This window comes from Procambarus clarkii, chromosome 31, assembly GCF_040958095.1.
Source record: "Procambarus clarkii isolate CNS0578487 chromosome 31, FALCON_Pclarkii_2.0, whole genome shotgun sequence".
Lineage (NCBI taxonomy): Eukaryota > Metazoa > Arthropoda > Malacostraca > Decapoda > Cambaridae > Procambarus > Procambarus clarkii.
In genome coordinates, this window is record NC_091180.1 from 8,848,228 (window position 1) to 8,870,887 (window position 22,660).

Genomic DNA, 22,660 nt, shown 5'->3' on the forward strand with positions numbered 1-22,660 from the left:
GTTTTTTAAAATGTCTGAAATGTCGGAAATTTGACTCCTGAGCGTGATTTTTTATCAGAATTCTGACTCTCTGCACCTATTTTCAGTTTCAAATTACGACTTTTTATATCGAAAATATGCCAATTACTGAAAACGGCGATGGGTCATATTTTGCCCAAACACCCCCTGCAGTTTTCAAAATGTCTGAAATGTCGGAAATTTGACTCCTGAACGTGATTTTTGAGCCGAATTCTGACTCTCTGCACCTATTTTCAGTTTCAAATTACGACGTTTCGTACCGAAAATATGCCAATTACTAAAAACGGCGATGTGTCATATTTTGACCAAACCCCCCTGCAGTTTTTAAAATGTCTGAAATGTCGGAAATTTGACTCCTGAGCGTGATTTTTGAGCCGAATTCTGACTCTCTGCACCTATTTTCAGTTTAAAATTACGACGTTTCATACCGAAATTATGCTAATTACTGTAAACGGCGATGGGTCATATTTTGCCCAAACCCCCCTGCAGTTCTTAAAATGTCTGAAATGTCGGAAATTTGACTCATGAGCGTGATTTTTGAGCCGAATTCTGACTCTCTGCACCTATTTTCAGTTTCAAATTACGACGTTTCATACCGAAAATATGCCAATTATTTAAAACGGCTTTGGGTCATATTTTGCCCAAACCCCCCTGCAGTTTTCAAAATGTCTGAAATGTCTGAAATTTGACTCCTGAGCGTGATTTTTGAGCCGAATTCTGACTCTCTGCACCTATTTTCAGTTTCAAATTACGACTTTTTATACAGAAAATATGCCAATTACTAAAACGGCGATGGATCATATTTTGCCCAAACCCCCCTGCAGTTTTCAAAATGTCTGAAATGTCGGAAATTTGACTCCTGAGCGTGATTTTTGAGCCGAATTCTGACTCTCTGCACCTATTTTCAGTTTCAAATTACGACTTTTTATACCAAAAATATGCCGATTACTGAAAACGGCATTGGGTAATATTTTGCCCAAACCCCTCTGCAGTTTTCACAATGTCTGAAATGTCGGAAATTTGACTCCTGAGCGGGATTTTTGAGCCGAATTCTGACTCTCTGCACCTTTTTTCAGTTTCAAATTACGACGTTTCATACCGAAAATATGCCAATTACTATAAACGGCGGTGGGTCATATTTTTCTCAAACCCCCCTGCAGTTTTCAAAATGTCTGAAATGTCGGAAATTTGACTCCTGAGCGTGATTTTTTATCCGAATTCTGACTCGTTGCACCTATTTTCAGTTTCAAATTACGACTTTTTATATCGAAAATAGGCCAATTACTGAAAACGGCGATGGGTCATATTTTGCCCAAACCCCCCCTGCAGTTTTCAAAATGTCTGAAATGTCGGAATTTTGACTCCTGAGCGTGATTTTTGAGCCGAATTCTGACTCACTGCACCTATTTTCAGTTTCAAATTACGACTTTTTATACCGAAAATATGCCAATTACTGAAAACAGCGATGGGTCATATTTTGCCCAAACCCTCCTGCAGTTTTCAAAATGTCTAAAAATTTCGGAAATTTGACTCCTGAGCGTGATTTTTGAGCCGAATTCTGACTTTCTGCACCTATTTTCAGTATGAAATTACGACGTTTCATACCGAAAATATGCAAATTACTGAAAACGGCGATGGGTCATATTTTGCTCAAACCCTCCTGCAGTTTTCAAAATGTCTGAAATGTCGGAAATTTGACTCCTGAGCGTGATTTTTGAACCGAATTCTGACTCTCTGCCCCAATTTTCAGTTTCAAATTACGACGTTTCATACCGAGAATATGCCAATTACTGTAAACAGCGATGGGTCATATTTTGCCCAAACCCCCCTGCAGTTTTCAAAATGTCTAAAATGTCGGAAATTTGACTCCTGAGCGTGATTTTTGAGCCAAATTCTAACTCTCTGCACCTTTTTTCAGTTTCAAATTACGACTTTTTATACCGAAAATATGCCAATTACTGAAAACGGCGATGGGTCATATTTTGCCCAAATCCCCCTGCAGTTTTTAAAATGTCTGAAATGTCGGAAATTTGACTCTTGAGCGTGAATTTTGAGCCGAATGCTGACTCTCTGCGCCTATTTTCAGTTTCAAATTACAACGTTTCATACCGAAAATATGCCAATTACTGAAAACGGCGATGGGTCATATTTTGCCCAAACCCCCCTGCAGTTTTTAAAATGTCTGAAATGTCGGAAATTTGACTCCTGAGCGTGATTTTTGAGCCGAATTCTGACTCTCTGCACCTATTTTCAGTTTCAAATTACGACTTTTTATATCGAAAATATGCCAATTACTGAAAACGGCGATGGGTCATATTTTGCCCAAGCCCCTTTGCAGTTTTCAAAATGTCTGAAATGTCGGAAATTTGACTCCTGAGCGTGATTTTTGAGCCGAATTCTGACTCTCTGCACCTATTTTCAGTTTCAAATTACGACGTTTCGTACCGAAAATATGCCAATTACTAAAAACGGCGATGTGTCATATTTTGACCAAACCCCCCTGCAGTTTTTAAAATGTCTGAAATGTCGGAAATTTGACTCCTGAGCGTGATTTTTGAGCCGAATTCTGACTCTCTGCACCTATTTTCAGTTTCAAATTACGACGTTTCATACCGAAAATATGCCAATTATTTAAAACGGCTCTGGGTCATATTTTGCCCAAACCCCCCTGCAGTTTTCAAAATGTCTGAAATGTCTGAAATTTGACTCCTGAGCGTGATTTTTGAGCCGAATTCTGACTCTCTGCACCTATTTTCAGTTTCAAATTACGACTTTTTATACAGAAAATATGCCAATTACTAAAACGGCGATGGATCATATTTTGCCCAAACCCCCCTGCAGTTTTCAAAATGTCTGAAATGTCGGAAATTTGACTCCTGAGCGTGATTTTTGAGCCGAATTCTGACTCTCTGCACCTATTTTCAGTTTCAAATTACGACTTTTTATACCAAAAATATGCCGATTACTGAAAACGGCATTGGGTAATATTTTGCCCAAACCCCTCTGCAGTTTTCAAAATGTCTGAAATGTCGGAAATTTGACTCCTGAGCGGGATTTTTGAGCCGAATTCTGACTCTCTGCACCTTTTTTCAGTTTCAAATTACGACGTTTCATACCGAAAATATGCCAATTACTGTAAACGGCGGTGGGTCATATTTTTCTCAAACCCCCCTGCAGTTTTCAAAATGTCTGAAATGTCGGAAATTTGACTCCTGAGCGTGATTTTTTATCCGAATTCTGACTCGTTGCACCTATTTTCAGTTTCAAATTACGACTTTTTATATCGAAAATAGGCCAATTACTGAAAACGGCGATGGGTCATATTTTGCCCAAACCCCCCTGCAGTTTTCAAAATGTCTGAAATGTCGGAATTTTGACTCCTGAGCGTGATTTTTGAGCCGAATTCTGACTCACTGCACCTATTTTCAGTTTCAAATTACGACTTTTTATACCGAAAATATGCCAATTACTGAAAACAGTGATGGGTCATATTTTGCCCAAACCCCCCTGCAGTTTTCAAAATGTCTAAAAATTTCGGAAATTTGACTCCTGAGCGTGATTTTTGAGCCGAATTCTGACTTTCTGCACCTATTTTCAGTATGAAATTACGACGTTTCATACCGAAAATATGCAAATTACTGAAAACGGCGATGGGTCATATTTTGCTCAAACCCTCCTGCAGTTTTCAAAATGTCTGAAATGTCGGAAATTTGACTCCTGAGCGTGATTTTTGAACCGAATTCTGACTCTCTGCCCCAATTTTCAGTTTCAAATTACGACGTTTCATACCGAGAATATGCCAATTACTGTAAACAGCGATGGGTCATATTTTGCCCAAACCCCCCTGCAGTTTTCAAAATGTCTGAAATGTCGGAAATTTGACTCCTGAGCGTGATTTTTGAGCCAAATTCTAACTCTCTGCACCTTTTTTCAGTTTCAAATTACGACTTTTTATACCGAAAATATGCCAATTACTGAAAACGGCGATGGGTCATATTTTGCCCAAATCCCCCTGCAGTTTTTAAAATGTCTGAAATGTCGGAAATTTGACTCTTGAGCGTGAATTTTGAGCCGAATGCTGACTCTCTGCGCCTATTTTCAGTTTCAAATTACAACGTTTCATACCGAAAATATGCCAATTACTGAAAACGGCGATGGGTCATATTTTGCCCAAACCCCCCTGCAGTTTTTAAAATGTCTGAAATGTCGGAAATTTGACTCCTGAGCGTGATTTTTGAGCCGAATTCTGACTCTCTGCACCTATTTTCAGTTTCAAATTACGACTTTTTATATCGAAAATATGCCAATTACTGAAAACGGCGATGGGTCATATTTTGCCCAAGCCCCTTTGCAGTTTTCAAAATGTCTGAAATGTCGGAAATTTGACTCCTGAGCGTGATTTTTGAGCCGAATTCTGACTCTCTGCACCTATTTTCAGTTTCAAATTACGACGTTTCATACCGAAAATAAGCCAATTACTGAAAACCGCGAGGGGTCATATTTTGCCCAATCCCCCCTGCAGTTTTTAAAATGTCTGAAATGTCGGAAATTTGAGTCCTGAGCGTGATTTTTGATCCAAATTCTGACTCTCTGCACCTATTTTCAGTTTCAAAGTACGAAGTTTCATACCGAAAATATGCCAATTACTGAAAACGGCGATGGGTCATATTTTGCCCAAACCCCCCTGCAGTTTTCAAAATGTCTGAAATGTCGGAAATTTGACTCCTGAGCGTGATTTTTGAGCCGAATTCTGACTCACTGCACCTATTTTCAGTTTCAAATTACGAATTTTATACCGAAAATATGCCAATTACTGAAAACGGCGATGGGTCATATTTTTATCCAAACCCCCCTGCAGTTTTCAAAATGTCTGAAATTTTGGAAATTTGACTCCTGAGCGTGATTTTTGAGCCGAATTCTGACTCTCTGCACCTTTTTCCAGTTTCAAATTACGACTTTTTATACCGAAAATATGCCAATTACTGAAAACGGAGATGGGTCATATTTTGCCCAAATCCCCCTGCAGTTTTTAAAATGTCTGAAATGTCGGAAATTTGACTCCTGAGCGTGATTTTTGAGCCGAATTCTGACTCGTTGCACCTATTTTCAGTTTCAAATTACGACTTTTTATATCGAAAATAGGCCAATTACTGAAAACGGCGATGGGTCATATTTTGCCCAAACCCCCCCTGCAGTTTTCAAAATGTCTGAAATGTCGGAAATTTGACTCCTGAGCGTGATTTTTTATCCGAATTCTGACTCGTTGCACCTATTTTCAGTTTCAAATTACGACTTTTTATATCGAAAATAGGCCAATTACTGAAAACGGCGATGGGTCATATTTTGCCCAAACCCCCCCTGCAGTTTTCAAAATGTCTGAAATGTCGGAATTTTGACTCCTGAGCGTGATTTTTGAGCCGAATTCTGACTCACTGCACCTATTTTCAGTTTCAAATTACGACTTTTTATACCGAAAATATGCCAATTACTGAAAACAGCGATGGGTCATATTTTGCCCAAACCCCCCTGCAGTTTTCAAAATGTCTAAAAATTTCGGAAATTTGTCTCCTGAGCGTGATTTTTGAGCCGAATTCTGACTCTCTGCACCTATTTTCAGTATGAAATTACGACGTTTCATACCGAAAATATGCAAATTACTGAAAACGGCGATGGGTCATATTTTGCTCAAACCCTCCTGCAGTTTTCAAAATGTCTGAAATGTCGGAAATTTGACTCCTGAGCGTGATTTTTGAACCGAATTCTGACTCTCTGCCCCAATTTTCAGTTTCAAATTACGACGTTTCATACCGAGAATATGCCAATTACTGTAAACAGCGATGGGTCATATTTTGCCCAAACCCCCCTGCAGTTTTCAAAATGTCTGAAATGTCGGAAATTTGACTCCTGAGCGTGATTTTTGAGCCAAATTCTAACTCTCTGCACCTTTTTTCAGTTTCAAATTACGACTTTTTATACCGAAAATATGCCAATTACTGAAAACGGCGATGGGTCATATTTTGCCCAAATCCCCCTGCAGTTTTTAAAATGTCTGAAATGTCGGAAATTTGACTCTTGAGCGTGATTTTTGAGCCGAATGCTGACTCTCTGCGCCTATTTTCAGTTTCAAATTACAACGTTTCATACCGAAAATATGCCAATTACTGAAAACGGCGATGGGTCATATTTTGACCAAACCCCCCCTGCAGTTTTTAAAATGTCTGAAATGTCTGAAATTTGACTCCTGAGCGTGATTTTTGAGCCGAATTCTGACTCTCTGCACCTATTTTCAGTTTCAAATTACGACTTTTTATATCGAAAATATGCCAATTACTGAAAACGGCGATGGCTCATATTTTGCCCAACCCCCCCCCCCTGCAGTTTTCAAAATGTCTGAAATGTCGGAAATTTGACTCCTGAGTTTGATTTTTGAGCCGAATTCTGACTCTCTGCACCTATTTTCAGTTTCAAATTACGACTTTTTATTCAGAAAATATGCCAATTACTGAAAACGGCGATGGGTCCTATTTTGCCCAAGCCCCTTTGCAGTTTTCAAAATGTCTGAAATGTCGGAAATTTGACTCCTGAGCGTGATTTTTGAGCCGAATTCTGACTCTCTGCACCTATTTTCAGTTTCAAATTACGACGTTTCATACCGAAAATATGCCAATTACTGAAAACCGCGAGGGGTCATATTTTGCCCAATCCCCCCTGCAGATTTTTAAAATGTCTGAAATGTCGGAAATTTGAGTCCTGAGCGTGATTTTTGATCCAAATTCTGACTCTCTGCACCTATTTTCAGTTTCAAAGTACGAAGTTTCATACCGAAAATATGCCAATTACTGAAAACGGCGATGGGTCATATTTTGCCCAAACCCCCCTGCAGTTTTCAAAATGTCTGAAATGTCGGAAATTTGACTCCTGAGCGTGATTTTTGAGCCGAATTCTGACTCACTGCACCTATTTTCAGTTTCAAATTACGAATTTTATACCGAAAATATGCCAATTACTGAAAACGGCGATGGGTCATATTTTTATCCAAACCCCCCTGCAGTTTTCAAAATGTCTGAAATTTCGGAAATTTGACTCCTGAGCGTGATTTTTGAGCCGAATTCTGACTCTCTGCACCTTTTTTTAGTTTCAAATTACGACTTTTTATACCGAAAATATGCTAATTACTGAAAACGGCGATGGGTCATATTTTGCCCAAATCCCCCTGCAGTTTTTAAAATGTCTGAAATGTCGGAAATTTGACTCCTGAGCGTGATTTTTTATCAGAATTCTGACTCTCTGCACCTATTTTCAGTTTCAAATTACGACTTTTTATATCGAAAATATGCCAATTACTGAAAACGGCGATGGGTCATATTTTGCCCAAACACCCCCCTGCAGTTTTCAAAATGTCTGAAATGTCGGAAATTTGACTCCTGAGCGTGATTTTTGAGCCAAATTCTAACTCTCTGCACCTTTTTCAGTTTCAAATTACGACGTTTCGTACCGAAAATATGCCAATTACTAAAAACGGCGATGGGTCATATTTTGCCCAAATCCCCCTGCAGTTTTTAAAATGTCTGAAATGTCGGAAATTTGACTCTTGAGCGTGAATTTTGAGCCGAATGCTGACTCTCTGCGCCTATTTTCAGTTTCAAATTACAACGTTTCATACCGAAAATATGCCAATTACTGAAAACGGCGATGGGTCATATTTTGCCCAAACCCCCCTGCAGTTTTTAAAATGTCTGAAATGTCGGAAATTTGACTCCTGAGCGTGATTTTTGAGCCGAATTCTGACTCTCTGCACCTATTTTCAGTTTCAAATTACGACGTTTCATACCGAAAATATGCCAATTACTGAAAACCGCGAGGGGTCATATTTTGCCCAATCCCCCCTGCAGTTTTTAAAATGTCTGAAATGTCGGAAATTTGAGTCCTGAGCGTGATTTTTGATCCAAATTCTGACTCTCTGCCCCAATTTTCAGTTTCAAATTACGACGTTTCATACCGAGAATATGCCAATTACTGTAAACAGCGATGGGTCATATTTTGCCCAAACCCCCCTGCAGTTTTCAAAATGTCTGAAATGTCGGAAATTTGACTCCTGAGCGTGATTTTTGAGCCAAATTCTAACTCTCTGCACCTTTTTTCAGTTTCAAATTACGACTTTTTATACCGAAAATATGCCAATTACTGAAAACGGCGATGGGTCATATTTTGCCCAAATCCCCCTGCAGTTTTTAAAATGTCTGAAATGTCGGAAATTTGACTCTTGAGCGTGAATTTTGAGCCGAATGCTGACTCTCTGCGCCTATTTTCAGTTTCAAATTACAACGTTTCATACCGAAAATATGCCAATTACTGAAAACGGCGATGGGTCATATTTTGCCCAAACCCCCCTGCAGTTTTTAAAATGTCTGAAATGTCGGAAATTTGACTCCTGAGCGTGATTTTTGAGCCGAATTCTGACTCTCTGCACCTATTTTCAGTTTCAAATTACGACTTTTTATATCGAAAATATGCCAATTACTGAAAACGGCGATGGGTCATATTTTGCCCAAGCCCCTTTGCAGTTTTCAAAATGTCTGAAATGTCGGAAATTTGACTCCTGAGCGTGATTTTTGAGCCGAATTCTGACTCTCTGCACCTATTTTCAGTTTCAAATTACGACGTTTCATACCGAAAATATGCCAATTACTGAAAACCGCGAGGGGTCATATTTTGCCCAATCCCCCCTGCAGTTTTTAAAATGTCTGAAATGTCGGAAATTTGAGTCCTGAGCGTGATTTTTGATCCAAATTCTGACTCTCTGCACCTATTTTCAGTTTCAAAGTACGAAGTTTCATACCGAAAATATGCCAATTACTGAAAACGGCGATGGGTCATATTTTGCCCAAACCCCCCTGCAGTTTTCAAAATGTCTGAAATGTCGGAAATTTGACTCCTGAGCGTGATTTTTGAGCCGAATTCTGACTCACTGCACCTATTTTCAGTTTCAAATTACGAATTTTATACCGAAAATATGCCAATTACTGAAAACGGCGATGGGTCATATTTTTATCCAAACCCCCCTGCAGTTTTCAAAATGTCTGAAATTTTGGAAATTTGACTCCTGAGCGTGATTTTTGAGCCGAATTCTGACTCTCTGCACCTTTTTTCAGTTTCAAATTACGACTTTTTATACCGAAAATATGCCAATTACTGAAAACGGAGATGGGTCATATTTTGCCCAAATCCCCCTGCAGTTTTTAAAATGTCTGAAATGTCGGAAATTTGACTCCTGAGCGTGATTTTTTATCCGAATTCTGACTCGTTGCACCAATTTTCAGTTTCAAATTACGACTTTTTATATCGAAAATAGGCCAATTACTGAAAACGGCGATGGGTCATATTTTGCCCAAACCCCCCCTGCAGTTTTCAAAATGTCTGAAATGTCGGAAATTTGACTCCTGAGCGTGATTTTTTATCCGAATTCTGACTCGTTGCACCTATTTTCAGTTTCAAATTACGACTTTTTATATCGAAAATAGGCCAATTACTGAAAACGGCGATGGGTCATATTTTGCCCAAACCCCCCCTGCAGTTTTCAAAATGTCTGAAATGTCGGAATTTTGACTCCTGAGCGTGATTTTTGAGCCGAATTCTGACTCACTGCACCTATTTTCAGTTTCAAATTACGACTTTTTATACCGAAAATATGCCAATTACTGAAAACAGCGATGGGTCATATTTTGCCCAAACCCCCCTGCAGTTTTCAAAATGTCTAAAAATTTCGGAAATTTGTCTCCTGAGCGTGATTTTTGAGCCGAATTCTGACTCTCTGCACCTATTTTCAGTATGAAATTACGACGTTTCATACCGAAAATATGCAAATTACTGAAAACGGCGATGGGTCATATTTTGCTCAAACCCTCCTGCAGTTTTCAAAATGTCTGAAATGTCGGAAATTTGACTCCTGAGCGTGATTTTTGAACCGAATTCTGACTCTCTGCCCCAATTTTCAGTTTCAAATTACGACGTTTCATACCGAGAATATGCCAATTACTGTAAACAGCGATGGGTCATATTTTGCCCAAACCCCCCTGCAGTTTTCAAAATGTCTGAAATGTCGGAAATTTGACTCCTGAGCGTGATTTTTGAGCCAAATTCTAACTCTCTGCACCTTTTTTCAGTTTCAAATTACGACTTTTTATACCGAAAATATGCCAATTACTGAAAACGGCGATGGGTCATATTTTGCCCAAATCCCCCTGCAGTTTTTAAAATGTCTGAAATGTCGGAAATTTGACTCCTGAGCGTGATTTTTGAGCCGAATTCTGACTCTCTGCACCTATTTTCAGTTTCAAATTACGACTTTTTATATCGAAAATATGCCAATTACTGAAAACGGCGATGGGTCATATTTTGCCCAACCCCCCCCCCCTGCAGTTTTCAAAATGTCTGAAATGTCGGAAATTTGACTCCTGAGTTTGATTTTTGAGCCGAATTCTGACTCTCTGCACCTATTTTCAGTTTCAAATTACGACTTTTTATTCAGAAAATATGCCAATTACTGAAAACGGCGATGGGTCATATTTTGCCCAAGCCCCTTTGCAGTTTTCAAAATGTCTGAAATGTCGGAAATTTGACTCCTGAGCGTGATTTTTGAGCCGAATTCTGACTCTCTGCACCTATTTTCAGTTTCAAATTACGACGTTTCATACCGAAAATATGCCAATTACTGAAAACCGCGAGGGGTCATATTTTGCCCAATCCCCCCTGCAGTTTTTAAAATGTCTGAAATGTCGGAAATTTGAGTCCTGAGCGTGATTTTTGATCCAAATTCTGACTCTCTGCACCTATTTTCAGTTTCAAATTACGACTTTTTATACCGAAAATATGCCAATTACTGAAAACGGCGATGGGTCATATTTTGCCCAAACACCCCCCTGCAGTTTTCAAAATGTCTGAAATGTCGGAAATTTGACTCCTGAGCGTGATTTTTGAGCCAAATTCTAACTCTCTGCACCTTTTTTCAGTTTCAAATTACGACGTTTCGTACCGAAAATATGCCAATTACTAAAAACGGCGATGGGTCATATTTTGCCCAAATCCCCCTGCAGTTTTTAAAATGTCTAAAATGTCGGAAATTTGACTCCTGAGCGTGATTTTTGAGTCGAATTCTGACTCTCTGCATCTATTTTCAGTTTCAAATTACGACGTTTCATACCGAAATTATGCTAATTACTGTAAAAGGCGATGGGTCATATTTTGCCCAAACCCCCCTGCAGTTTTCAAAATGTCTGAAATGTCGGAAATTTGACTCCTGAGCGTGATTTTTGAGCCGAATTCTGACTCTCTGCATCTATTTTCAGTTTCAAATTACGACTTTTTATACAGAAAATATGCCAATTACTGAAAACGGCGATGGGTCATATTTTGCCCAAACCCCCCTGCAGTTTTCAAAATGTCTGAAATGTCGGAAATTTGACTCCTGAGTGTGATTTTTGAGCCGAATTCTGACTCTCTGCATCTATTATCAGTTTCATATTACGACGTTTCATACCGAAAATATGCCAATTACTGAAAACGGCGATGGGTCATATTTTGCCCAAACCCCCCTGCAGTTTTTCAAATGTCTGAAATGTCGGAAATTTGACTCCTGAGCGTGATTTTTGAGCAAAATTCTGACTCTCTGCACCTATTTTCAGTTTCAAAGTACGACGTTTAATACCGAAAATATGCCAATTACTGTAAACGGCGATGGATCATATTTTGCCCAAACCCCCCTGCAGATTTCAAAATGTCTGAAATGTCGGAAATTTGACTCCTGAGCGTGATTTTTGAGCCGAATTCTGACTCTCTGCACCTATTTTCAGTTTCAAATTACGACTTTTTATACCAAAAAAATGCCAATTACTGAAAACGGCATTGGGTAATATTTTGCCCAAACCCCCTGCAGTTTTCAAAATGTCTGAAATGTCGGAAATTTGACTCCTGAGCGGGATTTTTGAGCCGATTTCTGACTCTCTGCACCTTTTTTCAGTTTCAAATTACGACGTTTCATACCGAAAATATGCCAATTACTGTAAACGGCGGTGGGTCATATTTTTCCCAAACCCCCCTGCAGTTTTCAAAATGTCTGAAATGTCGGAAATTTGACTCCTGAGCGTGATTTTTTATCCGAATTCTGACTCGTTGCACCTATTTTCAGTTTCAAATTACGACTTTTTATATCGAAAATAGGCCAATTACTGAAAACGGCGATGGGTCATATTTTGTCCAAACACCCCCTGCCGTTTTCAAAATGTCTGAAATGTCGGAAATTTGACTCCTGAGCGTGATTTTTGAGCCGAATTCTGACTCACTGCACCTATTTTCAGTTTCAAATTACGACTTTTTATACCGAAAATATGCCAATTATTGAAAACGGCGATGGGTCATATTTTGCCCAAATCCCCCTGCAGTTTTTAAAATGTCTGAAATGTCGGAAATTTGACTCTTGAGCGTGATTTTTGAGCCGAATGCTGACTCTCTGCGCCTATTTTCAGTTTCAAATTACAACGTTTCATACCGAAAATATGCCAATTACTGAAAACGGCGATGGGTCATATTTTGCCCAAACCCCCCTGCAGTTTTTAAAATGTCTGAAATGTCGGAAATTTGACTCCTGAGCGTGATTTTTGAGCCGAATTCTGACTCTCTGCACCTATTTTCAGTTTCAAATTACGACGTTTCATTCCGAAAATATGCCAATTACTGTAAACGGCGATGGGTCATATTTTGCCCAAACCCTCCTGCAGTTTTTAAAATGTCTGAAATGTCGGAAATTTGACTCCTGAGCGTTATTTTTGAGCCGAATTCTGACTCTCTGCACCTATTTTCAGTTTCAAATTACGACTTTTTATTCAGAAAATATGCCAATTACTGAAATCGGCGATGGGTCATATTTTGCCCAAACCCCTTTGCAGTTTTCAAAATGTCTGAAATGTCGGAAATTTGACTCCTGAGCGTGATTTTTGAGCCAAATTCTGACTCTCTGCACCTATTTTCAGTTTCAAATTACGACGTTTCATACCGAAAATATGCCAATTACTGAAAACCGCGAGGGGTCATATTTTGCCCTATCCCCCCTGCAGTTTTTAAAAATGTCTGAAATGTCGGAAATTTGAGTCCTGAGCGTGATTTTTGATCCAACTTCTGACTCTCTGCACCTATTTTCAGTTTCAAAGTACGAAGTTTCATACCGAAAATATGCCAATTACTGAAAACGGCGATGGGTCATATTTTGCCCAAACCCCCCTGCAGTTTTCAAAATATCTGAAATGTCGGAAATTTGACTCCTGAGCGTGATTTTTGGCCGAATTCTGACTCTCTGCACCTATTTTCAGTTTCAAATTACGACGTTTCATACCGAAAATATGACAATTACTGTAAACGGCGATGGGTCATATTTTGCCCAAACCCCCCCTGCAGTTTTCAAAATGTCTGAAATGTCGGAAATTTGACTCCTGAGCGTGATTTTGGGCCGAATTCTGACTCTCTGCACCTATTTTCAGTTACAAATTACGACGTTTCATTCCGAAAATATGCCAATTACTGTAAACGGCGATGGTCATATTTTGCCCAAACCCTCCTGCAATTTTTAAAATGTCTGAAATGTCGGAAATTTGACTCCTGAGCGTGATTTTTATCCGAATTCTGACTCTCTGCACCTATTTTCAGTTTCAAATTACGACGTTTCGTACCGAAAATATGCCAATTACTGAAAACGGCGATGGGTCATATTTTGCCCAAACCCCCCTGCAGTTTTCAAAATGTCTGAAATGTCGGAAATTTGACTCCTGAGCGTGATTTTTGAGCCGAATTCTGACTCTCTGCACCTATTTTCAGTTTCAAATTACGACGTTTCATACCGAAAATATGCCAATTACTGAAAACGGCGATGGGTCATATTTTGCCCAAACCCCCCTGCAGTTTTTGAAATGTCTGAAATGTCGGAAATTTGACTCCTGAGCGTGATTTTTGAGCCGAATTTTGACTCTCTGCACCTACTTTCAGTTTCAAATTACGACTTTTTATTCAGAAAATATGCCAATTACTGAAAACGGCGATGGGTCATATTTTGCCCAAACCCCCCTGCAGTTTTCAAAATGTCTGAAATGTCGGAAATTTGACTCCTGAGCGTGATTTTTGAGCCGAATTCTGACTCTCTGCACCTTTTTTTAGTTTCCAATTACGATGTTTCATACCGAAAATATGCCAATTACTGTAAACTGCGATGGGTCATATTTTGCCCAAACCCCCCTGCAGTTTTCAAAATGTCTGAAATGTCGGAAGTTTGACTCCTGAGCGTGATTTTTTATCGGAATTCTGACTTTTTGCACCTAATTTCAGTTTCAAATTACGACTTTTTATACCGAAAATATGCCAATTACTGAAAACGACGATGGGTCATATTTTCCCCAAACCCCCCTGCAGTTTTCAAAATGTCTGAAATGTCGGAAAATTGACTCCTGAGCGTGATTTATTATCCGAATTCTGACTCTCTGACCCTATTTTCAGTTTCAAATTGCGACGTTTCGTACCGAAAATATGCCAATTACTGAAAACGGCGATGGGTCATATTTTGCCCAAACCCCCCTGCAGTTTTTAAAATGTCTGAAATGTCGGAAATTTGACTCCTGAGCGTGATTTTTGAGCCGAACTCTGATTCTCTGCATCTATTTTCAGTTTCAAATTACGACGTTTTATGCCGAAAATATGCCAATTACTGTAAACGGCGATAGGTCATATTTTGCCCAAACCCCCCCTGCAGTTTTCAAAATGTCTGAAATGTCGGAAACTTGACTCCTGAGCGTGATTTTTGAGCCGAATTCTGACTCTTTGCATCTATTTTCAGTTTCAAATTACGACGTTTCATACCGAAAATATGCCAATTACTGAAAACGGCGATGGGTCATATTTTGCCAAAACCTCCCTGCAGTTTTTAAAATGTCTGAAATGTCGGAAATTTGACTCCTGAGCGTGATTTTCAAGCCGAATTCTGACTCTCTGCACCTATTTTCAGTTTCAAATTACGAAGTTTCATTCCGAAAATATGCCAATTACTGTAAATGGCGATGGGTCATATTTTGCCCAAACACCCCCCTGCAGTTTTCAAAATGTCTGAAATGACGGAAATTTGACTCCTGAACGTGATTATTGAGCCGAATTCTGACTCACTGCACCTATTTTCAGTTTCAAATTACGACTTTTTATACCGTAAATATGCCAATTACTGAAAATGGAGATGAGTCATATTTTGCCCAAACCCCCCTGCAGTTTTCAAAATGTCTGAAATGTCGGAAATTTGACTCCTGAGCGTGATTTTTAATCGAAATCTGACTCTCTGCACCTATTTTCAGTTTCAAATTACGACGTTTCGTACCGAAAATATGCCAATTACTGCAAACGGCGATGGGTCATATTTTGCCCAAACCCCACTGCAGTTTTTAAAATGTCTGAAATGTCGGAAATTTGACTCCTGAGCGTGATTTTTGAGCCGAATTCTGACTCTCTGCACCTATTTTCAGTTTCAAATTACGACGTTTCATACCCAAAATATGCTAATTACTGTAAACGGTGATGGGTCATATTTTGCCCAAACCCCCCTGCAGTTTTCAAAATGTCTGAAATGTCGGAAATTTGACTCCTGTGCGTGATTTTTTATCCGAATTCTGACTCTCTGCACCTATTTTCAGTTTCAAATTACGACTTTTAATACCGAAAATATGCCAATTACTGAAAACGGCGATGGGTCATATTTTACCCAAACCCCCCTGCAGTTTTCAAAATGTCTGAAATTTCGGAAATTTGACTCCTGAGCGTGTTTTTTGAGCCGAATTCTGACTCTCTGCACCTATTTTCAGTTTGAAATTACGACGTTTCATACCGAAAATATGCAAATTACTGAAAACGGCGATGGGTCATATTTTGCCCAAACCCTCTTGCAGTTTTCAAAATGTCTGAAATTTCGGAAATTTGACTCCTGAGCGTGATTTTTGAACCGAATTCTGACTCTCTGCCCCAATTTTCAGTTTCATGTTACGACGTTTCATACCGAGAATATGCCAATTACTGTAAACAGCGATGGGTCATATTTTGCCCAAACCCCCCTGCAGTTTTCAAAATGTCTGAAATGTCGGAAATTTGACTCCTGAGCGTGATTTTTGAGCCAAATTCTGACACTCTGCACCTTTTTTCAGTTTCAAATTACGACTTTTTATACCGAAAATATGCCAATTACTGAAAACGGCGATGGGTCATATTTTGCCCAAATCCCCCTGCAGTTTTTAAAATGTCGGAAATGTCGGAAATTTGACTCCTGAGCGTGATTTTTGAGCCGAATGCTGACTCTCTGCACCTATTTTCAGTTTCAAATTACGACTTTTTATATCGAAAATATGCCAATTACTGAAAACGGCGATGGGTCATATTTTGCCCAAACCCTCCCCTGCAGTTTTCAAAATGTCTGAAATGTCGGAAATTTGACTCCTGAGCGTGATTTTTTAGCCGAATTCTGACTCTCTGCACCTATTTTTAGTTTCAAATTACGACGTTTCGTACCGAAAATATGCCAATTACTGAAAACAGCGATGGGTCATATTTTGCCCAAACCCCCCTGCAGTTTTTAAAATGTCTGAAATGTCGGAAATTTGACTCCTGAGCGTGATTTTTGAGCCGAATTTTGACTCTCTGCACCTATTTTCAGTTTCAAATTACGACGTTTCATACCGAAAATATGCCAATTACTGAAAACGGCGATGGGTCATATTTTGCCCAAACCCCCCTGCAGTTTTTAAAATATCTGAAATGTCGGAAATTTGACTCCTGAGCGTGATTTTTGAGCCGAATTCTGACTCTCTGCACCTATTTTCAGTTTCAAATTACGAATTTTTATACCGAAAATATGCCAATTACTGAAAACGACGATGGGTCATATTTTCCCCAAACCCCCCTGCAGTTTTCAAAATGTCTGAAATGTCGGAAAATTGACTCCTGAGCGTGATTTATTATCCGAATTCTGACTCTCTGACCCTATTTTCAGTTTCAAATTGCGACGTTTCGTACCGAAAATATGTCAATTACTGAAAACGGCGATGGGTCATATTTTGCCCAAACCCCCCTGCAGTTTTTAAAATGTCTGAAATGTCGGAAATTTGACTCCTGAGCGTGATTTTTGAGCCGAACTCTGATTCTCTGCACCTATTTTCAGTTTCAAATTACGAAGTTTTATGCCGAAAATATGCCAATTACTGTAAACGGCGATAGGTCATATTTTGCCCAAACCCCCCCTGCAGTTTTCAAAATGTCTGAAATGTCGGAAATTTGACTCCTGAGCGTGATTTTTGAGCCGAATTCTGACTCTTTGCATCTATTTTCAGTTTCAAATTACGACGTTTCATACCGAAAATATGCCAATTACTGAAAACGGCGATGGGTCATATTTTGCCAAAACCTCCCTGCAGTTTTTAAAATGTCTGAAATGTCGTTAATTTGACTCCTGAGCGTGATTTTTAAGCCGAATTCTGACTCTCTGCACCTATTTTCAGTTTCAAATTACGAAGTTTCATACCGACAATATGCCAATTACTGTAAACGGCGATGGGTCATATTTTGCCCAAACCTCCCTGCAGTTTTCAAAATGTCTGAAATGTCGGAAATTTGACTCCTGAGCGTGATTTTGTATCCGAATTCTGACTCTCTGCACCTATTTTCAGTTTCAAATTACGACTTTTTATACCGAAAATATGCCAATTACTGAAAACGGAGATGAGTCATATTTTGCCCAAACCCCCCTGCAGTTTTCAAAATGTCTGAAATGTCGGAAATTTGACTCCTGAGCGTGATTTTTTAATCGAAATCTGACTCTCTGCACCTATTTTCAGTTTCAAATTACGACGTTTCGTACCGAAAATATGCCAATTACTGCAAACGGCGATGGGTCATATTTTACCCAAACCCCACTGCAGTTTTTAAAATGTCTCAAATGTCGGATATTTGACTCCTGAGCGTGATTTTTGAGCCGAATTCTGACTCTCTGCACCTATTTTCAGTTTCAAATTACGACGTTTCATACCCAAAATATGCTAATTACTTTAAACGGCGATGGGTCATATTTTGCCCAAACCCCCCTGCAGTTTTCAAAATGTCTGAAATGTCGGAAATTTGACTCCTGTGCGTGATTTTTTATCCGAATTCTGACTCTCTGCACCTATTTTCAGTTTCAAATTACGACTTTTAATACCGAAAATATGCCAATTACTGAAAACAGCGATGGGTCATATTTTGCCCAAACCCCCCTGCAGTTTTCAAAATGTCTGAAATTTCGGAAATTTGACTCCTGAGCGTGATTTTTGAGCCGAATGCTGACTCTCTGCACCTATTTTCAGTTTGAAATTACGACGTTTCATACCGAAAATATGCAAATTACTGAAAACGGCGATGGGTCATATTTTGCGCAAACCCTCCTGCAGTTTTCAAAATGTCTGAAATGTCGGAAATTTGACTCCTGAGCGTGATTTTTGAACCGAATTCTGACTCTCTGCCCCAATTTTCAGTTTCAAGTTACGACGTTTCATTCCGAGAATATGCCAATTACTGTAAACAGCGATGGGTCATATTTTGCCCAAACCCCCCTGCAGTTTTCAAAATGTCTGAAATGTCGGAAATTTTACTCCTGAGCGTGATTTTTGAGCCAAATTTTGACTCTCTGCACCTTTTTTCAGTTTCAAATTACGACTTTTTATACCGAAAATATGCCAATTACTGAAAACGGCGATGGGTCATATTTTGCCCAAATCCCCCTGCAGTTTTTAAAATGTCTGAAATGTCGGAAATTTGACTCCTGAGCATGATTTTTGAGCCGAATGCTGACTCTCTGCACCAATTTTCTGTTTCAAATTACGACGTTTCATACCGAAAATATGCCAAATACTGAAAACGGCGATGGGTCATATTTTGCACAAACCCCCCTGCAGTTTTTAAAATGTCTGAAATGTCGGAAATTTGACTCCTGAGCGTGATTTTTGAGCCGAATTCTGACTCTCTGCACCTATTTTTAGTTTCAAATTACGACGTTTCATTCCGAAAATATGCCAATTACTGTAAACGGCGATGGGTCATATTTTGCCCAAACCCTCCTGCAGTTTTAAAAATGTCTGAAATGTCGGAAATTTGACTCCTGAGCGTGATTTTTTATCCGAATTCTGACTCTCTGCACCTATTTTCAGTTTCAAATTACGACTTTTTATATCGAAAATATGCCAATTACTGAAAACGGCGATGGGGTCATATTTTGCCCAAACCCTCCCCTGCAGTTTTCAAAATGTCTGAAATGTCGGAAATTTGACTCCAGGGCGTGATTTTTGAGCCGAATTCTGACTCTCTGCACCTATTTTTAGTTTCAAATTACGACGTTTCGTACCGAAAATATGCCAATTACTGAAAACGGCGATGGGTCATATTTTGCCCAAACCCCCCTGCAGTTTTTAAAATGTCTGAAATGTCGGAAATTTGACTCCTCAGCGTGATTTTTGAGCCGAATTCTGACTCTCTGCACCTATTTTCAGTTTCAAATTAAGACTTTTTATTCAGAAAATATGCCAATTACTGAAAACGGCAATGGGCATATTTTCCCCAAACCCCCCTGCAGTTTTCAAAATGTCTGAAATGTCGGAAATTTGACTCCTGAGCGTGATTTTTGAGCCGAATTCTGACTCTCTGCACCTATTTTCAGTTTCAAATTACGACGTTTCATACCGAAAATATGCCAATTACTGAAAACGGCGAGGGGTCATATTTTGCCCAATCCCCCCTGCAGTTTTTAAAATGTCTGAAATGTCGGAAATTTGAGTCCTGAGCGTGATTTTTGAGCCAAATTCTGACTCTCTGCACCTATTTTCAGTTTCAAAGTACGAAGTTTCATACCGAAAATATGCCAATTACTGAAAACGGCGATGGGTCATATTTTGTCCAAACCCCCCTGCAGTTTTCAAAATGTCTGAAATGTCGGAAATTTGACTCTTGAGCGTGATTTTTGAACGGAATTCTGACTCTCTTCCCCAATTCTCAGTTTCAAATTACGACGTTTCATACCGAGAATATGCCAATTACTGTAAACAGCGATGGGTCATATTTTGCCAAAACCCCCCTGCAGTTTTCAAAATGTCTGAAATGTCGGAAATTTGTCTCCTGAGCGTGATTTTTGAGCCAAATTCTGACTCTCTGCACCTTTTTTCAGTTTCAAATTACGAATTTTTATACCGAAAATATGTCAATTACTGAAAACAGCGATGGGTCATTTTTTGCCCAAATCCCCCTGCAGTTTTAAAATGTCTGAAATGTCGGAAATTTGACTCTTGAGCGTGATTTTTGAGCCGAATGCTGACTCTCTGCACCTATTTTCAGTTTCAAATTACGACGTTTCATACCGAAAATATGCCAATTAATGAAAACGGCGATGGGTCATATTTTGCCCAAACCCCCCTGCAGTTTTTAAAATGTCTGAAATGTCGGAAATTTGACTCCTGAGCGTGATTTTTGAGCCGAATTCTGACTCTCTGCACCTATTTTCAGTTTCAAATTACGACTTTTTATTCAGAAAATATGCCAATTACTGAAAACGGCGATGGGTCATATTTTGCCAAAACCCCCCTGCAGTTTTCAAAATGTCTGAAATGTCGAAAATTTGACTCCTGAGCGTGATTTTTGAGCCGAATGCTGACACTCTGCACCTATTTTCAGTTTCAAATTACGACGTTTCATACCGAAAATATGCCAATTCCTGAAAACGGCGAGGGGTCATATTTGGCCCAATCCCTCCTGCAGTTTTTAAAATGTCTGAAATGTCGGAAATTTGACTCCTGAGCGTGATTTTTGAGCCGAATTCTGACTCTCTGCACCTATTTTCAGTTTCATATTACGACTTTTTATTCAGAAAATATGCCAATTACTGAAAACGGCGATGGGTCATATTTTGCCCAAACCCCCCTGCAGTTTTCAAAATGTCTGAAATGTCGAAAATTTGACTCCTGAGCGTGATTTTTGAGCCGAATTCTGACTCTCTGCACCTATTTTCAGTTTCAAATTACGACGTTTCATACCGAAAATATGCCAATTCCTGAAAACGGCGAGGGGTCATATTTTGCCCAATCCCTCCTGCAGTTTTTAAAATGTCTGAAATGTCGGAAATTTGAGTCCTGAGCGTGATTTTTGAGCCAAATTCTGACTCTCTGCACCTATTTTCAGTTTCAAAGTACGAAGTTTCATACTGAAAATATGCCAATTACTGTAAACGGCGATGGGTCATATTTTGCCCAAACCCCCCTGCAGTTTTCAAAATGTCTGAAATGTCGGAAATTTGACTCCTGAGCGTGATTTTGTATCCGAATTCTGACTCTCTGCACCTATTTTCAGTTTCAAATTACGACTTTTTATACCGAAAATATGCCAATTACTGAAAACGGAGATGAGTCATATTTTGCCCAAACCCCCCTGCAGTTTTCAAAATGTCTGAAATATCGGAAATTTGACTCCTGAGCGTGATTGTTTAATCGAAATCTGACTCTCTGCACCTATTTTCAGTTTCAAATTACGACGTTTCGTACCGAAAATATGCCAATTACTGCAAACGGCGATGGGTCATATTTTGCCCAAACCCCACTGCAGTTTTTAAAATGTCTGAAATGTCGGAAATTTGACTCCTGAGCGTGTTTTTTGAGCCGAATTCTGACTCTCTGCACCTATTTTCAGTTTCAAATTACGACGTTTCATACCCAAAATATGCTAATTACTGTAAACGGCGATGGGTCATATTTTGCCCAAACCCCCCTGCAGTTTTCAAAATGTCTGAAATGTCGGAAATTTGACTCCTGTGCGTGATTTTTTATCCGAATTCTGACTCTCTGCACCTATTTTCAGTTTCAAATTACGACTTTTAATACCGAAAATATGCCAATTACTGAAAACAGCGATGGGTCATATTTTGCCCAAACCCCCCTGCAGTTTTCAAAATGTCTGAAATTTCGGAAATTTGACTCCTGAGCGTGATTTTTGAGCCAAATTCTGACTCTCTGCACCTTTTTTCAGTTTCAAATTACGACTTTTTATACCGAAAATATGCCAATTACTGAAAACGGCGATGTGTCATATTTTGCCCAAATCCCCCTGCAGTTTTTAAAATGTCTGAAATGTCGGAAATTTGACTCCTGAGCGTGATTTTTGAGCCGAATGCTGACTCTCTGCACCTATTTTCAGTTTCAAATTACGACGTTTCATACCGAAAATATGCCAAATACTGAAAACGGCGATGGGTCATATTTTGCACAAACCCCCCTGCAGTTTTTAAAATGTCTGAAATGTCGGAAATTTGACTCCTGAGCGTGATTTTTGAGCCGAATTCTGACTCTCTGCACCTATTTTTAGTTTCAAATTACGAAGTTTCATTCCGAAAATATGCCAATTACTGTAAACGGCGATGGGTCATATTTTGACCAAACCCTCCTGCAGTTTTAAAAATGTCTGAAATGTCGGAAATTTGACTCTTGAACGTGATTTTTTATCCGAATTCTGACTCTCTGCACCTATTTTCAGTTTCAAATTACGACTTTTTATATCGAAAATATGCCAA